At 42.0% G+C, this 12011-nt stretch overlaps 1 protein-coding gene across 1 annotated transcript in view; it reads right to left on the reverse strand.

Moving 5' to 3' along the window:
* UBAP2 (ubiquitin associated protein 2) overlaps positions 1–8475 on the reverse strand; it is a 112145-nt gene extending 103670 nt beyond the window's left edge. The window contains 1 exon segment of the mRNA XM_049625108.1: positions 8356–8475. The gene's annotated coding sequence lies outside the window, so the exon portion shown is untranslated.
* Between the last annotated feature and the right edge of the window lie 3536 nt (positions 8476–12011).

Genomic DNA, 12011 nt, shown 5'->3' on the forward strand with positions numbered 1-12011 from the left:
AAAAATAAAAAATAAGGGGCGCCTGGGTGGCGCAGTCGGTTAAGCGTCCGACTTCAGCCAGGTCACGATCTCGCGGTCCGTGAGTTCGAGCCCCGCGTCAGGCTCTGGGCTGATGGCTCGGATTTCCAATTCTGTGTCTCCCTCTCTCTCTGCCCCTCCCCCATTCATGCTCTGTCTCTCTCTGTCCCAAAAATAAAAAAAATAAAAAATAAAAAAAAATAAAAAATAAAAAATAAAAACAAAAGAATTATCTAACCTAAGTAACAGTAGTTATCTTGCTTATCAGATGTGACTGGCCATTATGCCTGATAATGAACAAAATAACTGCTTAAGTGGATTGTCATTATTCTACTTCAATACATATATAAAGCAAAAACTGAGTTAGAAAAGATTTTGTGAACTGGGAAATCTAAATATGAATTTTTATCAGATATTATTAGGATTACTCTTTATATATATTATTAAATATTCATTTCCTAGGTATGATTATATTACTATGATTATTTGTAAGAGAATCTCTTTATTGTAAAGAGATATTTGCTTAGGAGGGGCACCTGGGTGGCTCAGTTAAGCGTTAAACTCTGGTCATGATCTCAGTTTGTGAGTTGGAGCCCCATCTTTGGCTCTGTACTGGTCAGAGCAGAGCCCGCTTTGGATCCTGTCTCCCTGTCTCTCTGCCCCTGCCCCGCGCATGCACTTTCTTTCTCAAAAATAAATAAATACTTGGGGCATCTGGGTGGCTCAGTCGGTTAAGCGTTCGATTCTTCATCTTGGCTCAAGTCATGATCTCATGGTTCCTGAGATCAAGCCCTACGCTGAGCTCCCCACGGTGCCAACACAGCACCTGCTTGGGATTTCTCTCTGCCCCTCCCCCCCCCAAAATAAATAAACTTAAAGAAGTAAACATTTAAAAAAAGAAAGAGACACTTGCTTAGGAAATACTCAAGCATAAACGTCATGATGTTTCACCTTACTTTCAAATCAGCCTCAAAAGATGTACAAGGTAGAGAAAAAAGTCAATGTAGCAAAATATTAAGTACTGACTCCAAGTCAAAGGTATACTATGCTCTGGGGCACTTGGGTGGCTCAGTTGGTTGGGTGTCCAACTTCAGCTCAGGTAGTGATCTTTCAGTTTGTGAGTTCAAGCCACACATAGGGCTCTGTGCTGACAGCTCAGAGCCTGGAGCCTGCTTCAGATTCTGTGCCTCTCTCTCTCTCTCTGCCCCTCCCCAACTCGTGCTTTCTCACCTCAGGTCATAATCTCAGGGTTTTGTGGGCTCAAGTCCCATGTCGGGCCCCACTGCTTGGGATTCTCAGCCTCCCCCTCTCTCTCTCTGGCCCTCCCCCACTCATGCTGTCTCTCTCAAAATAAATAAATAAACTTAAAAAAAAAAAAAAAAGCTGAAGGAAACCAAACAGAAGAATGAAAACTACAAAAAGGTCAGAAAAACAATAACGACCAGGCATGTAGAAGACTTTGATGGCAGAAATATATACAAAATATCCTCAATTATAATTAACATTGACAGTTCCCACGCTCCAGTTAAAAGAGAAATCTGCAGGATATATTAGCAAAGCAAAATCCAGCTGTGTGATGTTCATAAAAGATGTATCTAAAACATACCACTAGAATTGCCTAACGCATTTAAAAATTAAAGCAGTATCAGGGGCGCCTGGGTGGCTCAGTTGGTTGAGCGACCAACTTTGGCTCAGGTCATGATCTCGGGGTCTGTGAGTTCAAGCCCCGCGTTGGGCTCTGTGCTGACAGCTCAGAGCCTGGAGCTTGCTTCAGATTGTGTGCCTCCCCCCTCTCTCTGCCCCTCTCCTGCTCATGCTCTGTCTCTCTCTCTCTCTCTCTCGATAATAAATAAACGTTAAAAAATTTAAAAAAAAAATTAAAGTAGTATCAAATATAAGTAACGATGTGGAATTCTTATCAATTCAGTCTTGGGAATTAAATTCTGATATCTAAGATATCCATTATATGTATGCATTAAGCATCTTCCTGAGGCTTCTTGGCATCAGACGTTTAACATCCTCAAGAGAACTGAAAAAATAATCACACAATTTTCTGTGTTCTGTAGTTCAGGTGAAGAGCCTAATAAAAAATGACCATACAACACAGTTTGAGATCACCTAGTAAAGTTACACATACTCCACACAACCCAAAACTCCACTCCCAATTACACAGTCTTGAGAAATCTGTTTATTTTAGGGGGAGGGTTGGGTTGTACAAATGTTCACAGAGAGAAGTAAAATTTCTAATCATAAAAAAATGGAAATGACACAAACATTCATCACAATAGAGTAAGATGTGGCATATCCTTTTTTTTTTTTTTTTTTCATGTTTACTTATTTATTTTGAGAGACAAGAGCCAGCAAGGGAGGGGCAGAGAGGGAGAGAGAGAATCCTAAGCAGACTGGCCACAATCAGGGCAGAGCCCAAGGCTGGGCTTCAGGCTTGATCTCAGGAAATGTGGTATCATGGCCTGAACCCAAAATCAAGAGTCTGACACAACTCACTCAGTCACCCAGGACCCCCAGATGTGGCACATCCTTACAGTGGAGTACCATACTACTGAAAATTATCAAATTGGTAAAAACCAATATGAATGAATCTAAAACATGTAAGAGAAAAAGTATCAGAATCTCATAAATTCCACTTAACTCAAGATTGATGGGACACCTGACTGGCTCAGTTGGTAGAGCATGGGACACTCGATCTCAGGGTCCTGAGTTCAAGCCCCATGTCAGGGGGTATAGTTTACTATGAATTAATGAATAAATGAATGAATGAAGCAAGCTTGAAAATGGGCAACAATAGACCATGTATTAGTTACGGGTTATATGGAATAAAAATTATTCTAAAAAATAAACAACAACAACAAAGTAGAATAATGGATACTTCTGGGAAAGAGGGAAAGGAATGCCTTGGGAGATGACAGGCTTTCAGGTAACAATGCTCTATTTCGTGGGTAGTCATTTTATTTTTGTTTTTGAAAACTCTACATGTGTTTTTATATCTCATATATCTTGTCCAATATGTATCTTTTATTTCTCAATAAAAATCATTAAGTATAAAAGTATTATTCCAGGGGCACCTGGGTGACTCAGTCAGTTAAGCTTCCAACTCTTGATTTAAGCTCAGGTCATAATCTCATGGTTCAGGCTCTATCCTGACAGTGGGGAGCCTGCTTGGGACTCTGTCTCCCTCTCTCTCTGCCACTTCGCTGCTCACAATTTTTCTCTCAAATATAAATAAAAATATTTTTTTTTAATTTTTTTTTCCAACGTTTTTTATTTATTTTTGGGACAGAGAGAGACAGAGCATGAACGGGGGAGGGGCAGAGAGAGAGGGAGACACAGAATCGGAAACAGGCTCCAGGCTCCGAGCCATCAGCCCAGAGCCTGACGTGGGGCTCGAACTCACGGACCGCGAGATCGTGACCTGGCTGAAGTCGGACGCTTAACCGACTGCGCCACCCAGGCGCCCCTAAATAAAAATATTTTTTAGGGGCGCCTAGATGGCTCAGTTGGTTGAGTGTACAACTTTGGCTCAGGTCATAATCTCACGATTTGTGAGTCAGACTCTGTCAGACTCTGTGCTGACAGGTCAGAGTGTGGAGCCTGCTTCTGATTCTATATCTCCCTCTCTGCCCCTCACTCCCCTCAGAAATAAAATTTTTAAAAATTAAAAATAAAAATATTTAAAAAGCATTATTCCACTTTAAGTATGTATTACTTAACATAAAGGAAAAAAGGATTTATAATGAAATGTTAAACCATGATTAAGTCCTTTTTATCTTTTTTTTTTTTTTTTTTAAGTAATCTGAACCCAACGTGAGGCTCGAACTCACAACTCTGAAATCAAGAGTTGCATGCTCTTCCAACTGAGTCAGCCAGGCGCCCCATAATTTTTATCTTTTAATTTTCTCAAATTTTCTAAAATGTATTTTCTTAGTCTGATCCTGAAACATTCTGTAAGATGAAATTTTGAGAAAAGAGGAGGAAAAAAAATTAATTTGGGTCTAAAAATTATGTATTAGGCTTATCAAATCAATCCTAAAGCTAGTCTTTTTTTTTTTTTTCCTAAACCCTGTTTCAGCTAAACCTGTATTTTTTTAAGCCCACTTTACTCTCTTGTTTAATGATTTGGCAATGCTAAACACCGTTATCAAATGAAAAATCCCACGCTTCAAAGAGCACACATTCCAGCCAGGTAGACACACAAATGCAGGTAGCACTATACACCTTGCCCAAGCCCATGAGGTTAAGATATTTTAGGTTTTCATCTGCCTAACCTGGAAAGCAACATGTTATGGCGCCAAGAACAGTCAGTCAGAAGGCCTACAACCTCCTCAGTTGAGACTGAGTGTTCAGAGTGTTTTTGTACGGGGATGAAAGGGCACAAGGAGGCAGAAAAAATAAAATGGAGAGAAAACACAGGGAAGAGAAATAAAAGAGGGAGTGGAGAGAATTAAAAGACACAGGGAGAAAAACACCATCAACAAGAAGCAACTCCGAGCTTCCAAAAGTCTTCACACAATATCTAGGACTGATCTGATCAGAAAATTAAGACTACATGTAAAAAAAATGAGTAAAGAGTAACATTGTTAAGTATTATTGGACTGTGTGCATACACTATAACTTTAAATGAGATAGTTCCTATGTGATATTTTACTTAACAACAAGTTAATAATAACACTACACCAATAGCAAGAAACAAAGTTACAGCAACAGTAAGCTTGGAACTAAATCCAAATGAAATTCCCTCCTCTTTAAATCCTTAAAAATCTTTAAAATGAATTTTAAGTTTGAGACCCAATCAAATATATGTTCCATTACTTTTCATATTCCGAATGAAGAAAAACAGAGCTACATATTCCTAACAACTTTTCAAAGAACCCCATGTGTAGTTTTAAATGAAACACCTACTCCTTTATCCAAGTCCAGTTTCATAAATTAACTCCATGGGGCTTAAACTCCCAATCCCGAGATCAAGAGTGGCATACTCCACCAACTGAGCCAGCCAGGCATCCCTAATTTACTTTCTTTAAAAAAAATCCAGGACATGGGCTCCAGGGTGGCTCAACTGGCTAAGTGTCCTAGTCTTTTTTTTTTTTTTTTAATGTTTTTTATTTATTTTTGAGAGAGAGCATGAACAGGGGAGGGACAGAGATGGGGGGGAGGGGGTAAGGATCCAAAGTGGGCTCTGTGCTGACAGCAGCAAGCCAGATGCAGGGTTCAACCTCATGAACCACGACCTGAGCCAAAGTCAGAGGCTCGAGCATGGAGCCTGCTTGGGATTCTCTCAGTCCCTCTCTCTCTGACCTCCCTCTTCTCTCGTACGTGCACTGCTCTCTCAAAATAAATTAATAAAAATCTCTCTCTACCCCTCCCCAACTCTCTCAAATTAAAAAATACAATATATAAGGGGCGCCTGAGTGTCTCAATCAGTTAAGCTTCCAACTCTTGGTATTGGTCAGGTAGTATCTCAGGATTTGTGAGATCAAGCCCTGCATGGGGTTCTGTGCTGACAGCGCAGAGCTTGCTTGGGATTCTCTCTCTCCTCTCCTCCCTCCCTCTCGCTCGCTCGCGCTCTCTCTCTCTCTCTCTCTCTCTGCCCCTCCCTCACTTGTGTGCATGGTCTCTCTCAAAATAAACATTAAAACAATGTTTTAAATATACATATATAAGAAAAAAATACAGGACATGCAGCATCTTTGAGAGAAACACTGTAAAGAAATCTCAAAAAAAAAAAAAAAAACCACACAGTAGAAAATATCAATATATGCAGTCTGTGTATCTGTAAAAACAAACCTGTTAAATTTGATTCTTGGACTTTAGAATGAAAAAAAGGATTTCATTCCTAAATATTCGACAGTTGGGTCAAAATTATTCAAAACCAGCTACAGGCTTATATGGTTGATATTCCCTGTAAGTCTTCCCTCTCTTTGCCTTCCTTCAAGTTACATCTCCAATCTCCTTTGGGGCAGAGGTAGGGGGAGACAACTGCTTCCAAGACCTATCAGTGATCCACACCATCTAACCAGTCAACACCACCAGTACAATACGCCCCACTTTTAAAGGGCATTCCATTTACTCAAATTAATTAAGGGCTAACGGGTATTTGCTGACCTCGTAAAGATTAATAAACAAAATAAGACAGATTTAACAACAGGAACTTCACAGTCTGTGAATTCATGCAGGCTCCTTTTGAGCAGGCATTTGCTTACACCAAAAAAAAAGTGCCTAATATCAACAAAAACTTAATCATTTTTAAAAAGGACTGGAGGATCAATACTTGAAGACTAATACTTTCAAAGAAAACGCTCCACTTCAGACCAGTTCAAAACTTCAAGATTGGTTTATACCCCTCTACATACAGTATATGATTAAAGGAGTAGAGAAAGCAACCAGTTCCCACTATAATTAACCCACAGGGCATAAGGCATATTGAAATTAACCCATTCTTCTCCATGTTCTCCTACCATTTCTCCCTCAACAATAAGTCACTAACACTGACACCGCTGTTGAGCACTGCACAGGCTGCATCAGTTACCAGGAAAGGGAAGCAGAGTTGTTATTGTTGTTCTAGCCTTGTTCTAAGGCAGCTCCATGTGACTGCTGCCGGTCCAGCCCACATTTAAAGACAGAGGCCAGAGGAAACCAGAACGGCAGGAAATAGGCAGGAGAGGCAATTACCACAACCTTTTCCCATGGCCTCATTGCTATGCCACCACTTCCAGCCATATTTCAATTGTAACAGAAACCCCCCCTCTCTGAATTAATTTGTGAGGGTCAGAAGCAACAAGGAAGCAAACAATGAAAATCACAGCTGTGGAAAACAAGCGGGACAGTGGCGGGGGAAATTTTCATCACACATGTGAACTAGGCATAAAAAACAAAAATCAGATGGAACATATAGGAAGTAAGCAGAAGAGTAGTGTGGGAAACTAATCACTTCTGCCTAATAAGAGAAGTGTTCACAGCAATGGGAGGATGATAGCTTGAGCCCTGCAGGCAGGTAAGAGATATTGGTGAACAGGACAACTCTATCCTCTCCATAGAGGGGAATTTATTCCCTTTCCTGAAACAGATAGGTATCATCCCAATCTAGGCACCTAACACCTAGGATACAGGAGAGCTTCCTTCCATCTCCATTAGACAAACTGACACTAAAAATTAGTATATACAATTCGTGACAAAAAGTGAGGAACACACTAACTACTGACATAACTCTTGGTTTAAAGAGGTATACCATAATTGAAGAGAAAATAAAAAAGGCCTGGGTTCACCCAAAAAGTTAATTGTATATGCCCTTCAAATAAAAGATGATGTTTGGATACCTTATAAAGACCTTCAAAAGCTCTCAACTGTTAGGACACACAGGGGCTAAAGACAATAAGCCTAAATACTGACAGACCATATACATCAAATAGGAGTATAAACCAATATCCAACAGAGGAAGTAGTAAACTACAAGATTACTTCAAACAGGAAATAACAGGAATGATGACAGGATTAACTCCTACAGAGAACAGAATATGAGACCAGAGTGGTAGGTCTTGAGATGCCTGGGCAAATAATCAAGATTGAAAACCGAGGTGAAAAGGTGGAAAAGCCAAGTGGGAAACGTGATTCAGAGGCAAAGAAGACATATAATACACTAAAGAATGAATAACATTTTAAATACGTACTACAATAAAGCTTCAGTTTACAATGCGTTCTCATAACTACATTAAAAAAAAACAAACTCTGATACAACCAGGCTCGAGGAACCGAGACTGAGGAGGAAAACTGAGTCCCCAGAGTCTAACACCAAAACCTTCCAGAATGAAAAAGGGTAGAACCTAACTATCCCTCCGAGTATGCCAGGAAAGGCTACAGAGCGCAGAAGTTGGGGTTTAAGATGTCTAGTCCCAAGACAAGTGACAGGCGTGAAAACGGAAAGGTGGTCTGTGGTCAGGATGGGGACCATCAGCGTTGAGCGGGAGCTCCCGCGGACAGGCAGGGAGGGAGAGGTGGGAGAAAAACCACACCCTCCAGGGCAGAAACCCGAAGTGGGGGGAGGGGAAGGCGCCCCCTGGGGATGGGTGGGGCCAGGCCGACTAGGACAGGGGTAGGCAGGAAGAAGCACAGGACGACCACGGGCGAGAAGGAAGGAAGGCGTCCGGGCCTGGGCATACTGAGGACGCAAGAAGCTGGCGAGGGAAGCTTGGCCCGGTCTTCATGAGTGGGCGCTGGGGCAGTACGAAGAGGGTTAGGAGAAAGAAGAGCTGAACCAGGACGAGAGAGCACACGCTGCCACGCTCAGGGCTCTGGAACAGGGAAGGAAAAAGAGGGTGCCAATTACCGCTGCTGTTCTCGCTGGACTCGGGACCAGCTGCCGCCGCCACCGCCGCTCGTTACCTGCCAATGTGCCTCTTACAAAGCGGCGGCGGCGGCGGCAGAGGCGGCCCGGCCCGTCACGTGACCTCCGCGTCACGAGGGAAGGAGGAGCCACCACACGTAGCTAGAGCGCCGCTCATCAGCCCGCCCACAGAGCGCGTTGCTTCGCCTAGCCTCCCCCAAGCCTAGTAGGAGAGGCCAACAGCGCCGCGGCGGAGGCAGGCACGGGAAGGAATAAGGGAAATTTTATAGGATTTATCGTACTCGGAGTTGTCAAGAGGGTACTACATACCGCACCCAAGATGCCAACAACTGCCGCGTGTAGTCGCGGTGTGATGATCTCACAAGACACCAGGAGTCGCTCCCCTGCGACCGCCTTCCTCCCATCACGTGATGTGGGCCAACCACTCAAAGCAGGCCTAGCTTCCCAAACCCTGGGAATACTCTTCCTAGACCTCCGCACAGCAGAGGTATTCGCCACCGCCCCGTTTCCCTCGCGAGTTCATAGACCATGCGTTTATGACTTAGTGCTGAGGGAAGGTGGAGGCGGGAAACGGTCAGCGCTGGCTTCCGAGACTAACACCAGTCGGCACCGCTTGCCAGGTAGCTGAGCGTGGTTCCTGCTGGGAGATGTAGTCCCGGCCGGGGGGGGTGGGGTTCCACTACCACGTTCCCGGGCTTGCGCTCCGCCCCGCCCCCTGCGCGGGAAAACGCCAACGGCTAGCTAAGGTACACCCGTGGTGGAGGAAGCTTCAAAAGGAACTTTAACAGAGCGGGAGGGCTTCGTGGATGATATGTTGTTAAATGCGAGGGTGGAATTCTGCAGTACGAAGCTCCTTCTGCGTAAATTAAGTAATGTTTATTGATCGATTACTTCATGTCAGTGGTCTATACAACCATTTTTACTAAATCTTATGATCAACACTTCGAAGTAGGGATTGCAGCTGGTAAAGAAAGGCTTAGAGGACTCCCTGGCTGGCTTACTTGGTAGAGCATGCGACTCTTGATCTTGGTGTTGTGAATTGGAGTCCCAGGTTGGTTGTAGAAATTATTTTAAGATTAAAATACTTAAAAAAAAAAAAAGGAAGAAAGAAAAGAAAGGCTTAGAGGTTCAGAAAGAAAGAAAAAGAAAGCAAGAAAGAGAGGAAGGAAGGAGAAAGAAAAAGGCTTAGAGGTTCAGGTGTTTCTGGCTGAAGAGACAAACCACATTTTCTGTCTCCAAGCAATGAATAACCCCTTCCTCTCAAAAAGATCTAACTCCAAGAATTAAGAACAAGGGGGATAATGCTTTATACTTGTAGCATAGTGTTTCAGAGTTTAAAGTATTTGCTCGTTGACTGACCTATTTGATCCTCAAAGGCAGTATCCCAGGCAAATTAGGTACATGGACTTTGGAATACAGCAGGTCTTACATTAATTTGAGCTTTCCTTAGTGATAACACCACTTCACCACGTGGTGAAAATTAAATGAGATCACGTAAAGTACCTGTTTGGCATGTAAACCCTCAATAATCAGTAGTAATTATTTTCACACCTGGTATGTACCCTTTGGGCACAACAGATATAAAAGTAAGGTGGGAAGGAAATTAGCATATACTGATCTTTGTGCAGGGCACTGTACTATTTACTAACATGCTAGTTACTAATAGACTGTTGTAGGTTAAATTGATGAATAACAATTGAAACCTTAATAGTCCTGCTCAATTCAAGAGAAGCCTTTGTTATTTATCTGAATTGATCAAAGAATGCTCAGGCTAAAACAAATAAAACTTATTATCATGACCATTCATGTGTAGATGTACCTTATCTCTCCCTTTCTGACAGTGAGCTGGAATTGTGCCAGGTCAGTTCAGTCTTCCTCCTCTTTGTATTCCTGTTTTATAGAAATGTGTGGGAGAGTCCAAGATAAAACCCTTGAGAGGCAAAGACTTAATTGAAAGAGTACAAGAAGACAATTCTGAAAGGACATATACAAACCAGATAACAGGAGCTGTCTCTGAGGAGTGGGAAGGAGGGTTTGTGATTGAGGTTGCTAGTCAAAATGGACTGTAATCTAATCTATAACGTTTTAATTTTTTTAATTAGGCTCCATGCCCAATGTGAGGCTTGAACTCACAACCCTGAGATCAAGAGTCACATGGTCCACCGACTGAGCCAGCCAGGTGCCCTTAATGTTTTAATTTTTTACATGAAGAAGGTACTGGTGTTTTAATTAAAGATAAACTTTAAGAAAAGAGAGACCAGGGCTCCTGGCTGGCTCAGTTGGAAGAGCATGTGACTCTTGATCTCAGCGTCTTGAGTTGCAGCCCCATGGTGGGTGTAGAGATTACAATCAATCAATCAATAAACACATACATTCATTAACTAACTTCCAAAAAAAAAAAGAAAGAAAAAAGAGACCATGTATTAGCACTGTGACTTGTACAAACTATGTTACTTTTTCAGTCCCTCAATTTCCTCTTCTGTAGTTATATTCAAAAACATGTCTTTTCTGTACCAGGCATACTGTGCTGGATGCTATCAATAAATTATCACTTACCAAAGGAGAAGTCCTACCTAGGACCTAGGATCAGAGAGAAAAATAAAGGCATCAAAGTCCTAAAACCTCACTGATAATAGTTATTACCACCTGGATGTAATAGAACTAGCCTCTCACAATAGGTTCCCCTAAGGGATAATACTACCAACCATTTCCACGCAGCCTGACTCTGACACATTGACTCTGAAACTAATTTCAGATCCTGTAACTGCCAAAAATATCACCATCCAATTCACCAGTTTTTCATTGCTTGAGTACACTTGGCTGGACTAAAGTGAGAGCATAATATGTTGGAAATACACTGGAGAAATTCTCAGAAGCCTGGGTTGTTAAGTCTGTACACATGGCAGGCAATAAAGTAGGTGGTTGAAATCAGATGAGGCCCATCTCAGAAAGAACCAGTAAATGGATAACTAAGATATAGGAAGATCAAATCAAGGTTGTATTAACTCCAAAGCAGAATCTTCACAATCTAGATAAAACTAATCACAGTTCAAGTCTAATCTACTCAATTACAGTAAATGATATCATCAAATGCATTATACCTTGCCTGAAGAATGTGATAACTGAGTGGGAATGGTCTGTATAGAATCTTTTAAAAAAAGAAAGAAAGAAAGGACCTTAAGAAGCAAAAAAAATGTACACCATGCAGGGAAAAGGGTAGCCTAGAACATTTTGGTCCCTTTGGCAGGTCTCTCCCTTCAGCAGATAGAGATGGGTGTTCCATGCCTATTAACCATAGGATCACCCACATTCCCCTACCTGTGTTCTATATCACCAACAACCTTCTAATGAGAATTTGGCTTCTTGGGGTCACCTGGCTTGCTCCCATGGTGGAACATGAGACTCTTGATCTTAGGGTCATTGTGAGGAATAAGGAAGATGATTCATTTTCAGAAATACCAAATAAAAGCTCTGCTGTCTAGTTAACAATAGGTTTACAACTTATTGGGAATATGTATGAACCTCCCCATGCACACAATGGAGTCCCAAACTGGTGGACACTTCACTTCCTGGTTCTTCCCCTCTCCATTTCACAGACTTATTTTCACAGGCTTTGCAATGGGCATGCACCAAAGAAC

This window comes from Panthera uncia, chromosome D4 (assembly GCF_023721935.1).
Source record: "Panthera uncia isolate 11264 chromosome D4, Puncia_PCG_1.0, whole genome shotgun sequence".
Taxonomy (NCBI): Eukaryota; Metazoa; Chordata; class Mammalia; order Carnivora; family Felidae; genus Panthera; species Panthera uncia.